At 40.4% G+C, this 2,504-nt stretch overlaps 1 pseudogene; it reads left to right on the forward strand.

Annotated features, from left to right (window-relative positions):
• Window positions 1-1,215: 1,215 nt before the first annotated feature.
• On the forward strand, window positions 1,216-1,324 carry LOC133368148 (5S ribosomal RNA; annotated as a pseudogene).
• Window positions 1,325-2,504: the final 1,180 nt, after the last annotated feature.

A 2,504-nucleotide genomic window follows, 5' to 3' on the forward strand; every position in this document is an offset into this window, starting at 1 on the left:
CTTGGCTAGGCCCTCAAAGAAATAAAACCAGTTTCACAGCCTTTTCCTGCCCTGCAGGTGGATAATGAGCTGACCATCAAGAAGAGCGTCAGAGGTGAACTACTGTCCCAATTGCCCCTTAAGTAGCTTTCACTGCTAGCAATTACAAATGCTAAAGGGAAGCTTTCAGCCTGTTGTGAAGGCTTATTTATGTACTACTTTACAGCCCAAAGCAGTGAACAGCAGTTCATATATAGCCTCGCCCATAACAATATATTACTGATCGTATTGATCACTGCTAGCCCATTCCGCTGGTTCACAACTCTCAGAGAGTCCAAATGGCATTTGAAAAAGCAACAGAGTAGGAGTCAGCCAGACTTCCCACCCTCTTCAGGGCACTTGGACACTTCAGAGAAGCTTAGCAAACTCGACTCTTGTGTTAAAGGTTTTACATTTTCAGTGGTGGGCCAGGATTCATCTGAGCTAGGGGCTCAGACAGTGCTGGATTTAGGCATAAGCTAAACAAGCTACAGTTTAGGGCCTCACAATCTGCAGGGGCCTCAAAAAATCTCAGAATTTTTTTGGGGGGCTTTTAAAATTTTATGTGTACTGAATATATATATATGGTGTAATTTTTTTAACAAAGGGCCTCCAAGCTTTATATAGCTTAGGGCCTCACCAAGTCTAAATCCGGCACTGGGCTCAGACTTGGAACATGCATTCAACACCTGGGTTCATCTATAGAAGAAGTAAAGTAATAATAAAAAGAGTGGGCTTCTAAACGTCCAATACTGTGGATTGTATCCAGAGCTAAAGGTGCTTCTAGACTTGTTACTTTGCAGGTGGGAGCCAGTTGCTTCCCAGTAAATTCTGGTTGCATAATTAAAGTGGATTTGGTGCTCTTGCAGAACAGACCTGCTTCCAAAACAACCTGACTTTTTGCAGTAGGAAAAATTATAGGAAAATGCAGTGGAAAGTGTGGGATAACAATAGCTTGATGCAACTTGATATAGCCTCCATGCTAACAAATCAAAACGATTCATTAAACAGCCGGCACTGCATAACCCTCCTGCAAACTTTGTGCAAAAAATAAGGGGTTTTTTTGCAACTCCCATTCACCCCAGCCAGTCAATGGACCAAGTGATGGACAATTCTAGTCCAACAACATCTAGAGAGCCAAGGTTCTCCACCCCTGTGATAGAGGTACATTGTTTTGTCACTCCTACACTACAGTGTGCCTATGGCCATACTACCCTGAACACTCCTGATCTCGGAAGCTAAACAGGGTCAGGCCTGGTTAGTACTAGGATGGGAGACCGCCTGGGAATACCAGGTGCCGTAGGCTTAGAGGAAGGCAATGGTAAACCACCTCAGAATACCTCTTACCATGAAAACCCTATGAATATATCCAAAAAAGATTCATAGGGTTGCCATAAGTCATAATCGACTTGAAAGCATATAACAACAACAACAACACTACAATGCTAGTGCCACATTTATTTTATCCCTCCTTCACAGACATTAACACTTCAGTAAAACCATCTCCCATAGCTTTGTTCACATGCATTGTGCATTCAATTTAACTGGACAACATCAAAGGGAATTGAAGGATTTATATGGTTATTTCCTTCGTCAGTTCATGGTTCTATTCTTTTGTTGTACCTTGCTGTTGTGAAGGATGCTTGCACTAGAAAGTAAATATTGGTGGAGGTTCTAAGGCAATGGTGAAATAGAGATAGGAAAGCAGAGCTTGGGCAGGCCCTGTTCCAATACTCCCACAATTTACTTTCAGCTCTTAAGGCGTAAACATTTATGGCTTCAAATAATTAGAGGCAGTATCCTTTCGTCATTTGTTTTCTGCTGTATTCTGGAGCAAAATATGTTTTTTTGTGTCTCTCATTGTCTGCCCAGTGCTGTTTCTCTTGAGTTTCATCTCAGATTTTTTGTGGTCATTGACACAATGCTTGGTGAGAGTTTTCTATAACCTTACACTTTGCATGAACATGAAATACCATGCCTCTAAAAACATTTGTTCCAAGTATCAGCAACAGCAAGTTTATTGCTGGTTTTTATTTGCTCTTCCACATACCTCTTTATATTTCCAGATTTATTAGCTGCTAAGCTAAGTTTATTTGAAGGATACGGAACAGAGGCCTAGAAAATCTAGGAGATGGGGTCGTCTGCATTGCTTTGGGTTCTCAATGTATTTATTCAGGAACTTACACCTCATTTTTCAAACCAAAAAAGCCTTCACATAACGACTTATAATATTAAACTCGCAATAAATATTGTTAAAAGCTATAAAAATTCAGTAGAGCAAACAATACAATAACAAAATACGGTAGAACACAGATTCATTTTCATTAAAAACTGCCAACAAATTCCTGTAAATGAATAGGTTCATCCTTCTGGGAAGACCTGTAGCAATGCAACTTTTCTTTTTTCTTTTTTAGCATGCAACGAAAACTACAGATTGTCATTGTCTTTCTGATTTTGAGCAGAAGCATGTTCCACGCTGCTGGTGC

Source organism: Rhineura floridana, chromosome 11, assembly GCF_030035675.1.
Source record: "Rhineura floridana isolate rRhiFlo1 chromosome 11, rRhiFlo1.hap2, whole genome shotgun sequence".
Taxonomy (NCBI): Eukaryota; Metazoa; Chordata; class Lepidosauria; order Squamata; family Rhineuridae; genus Rhineura; species Rhineura floridana.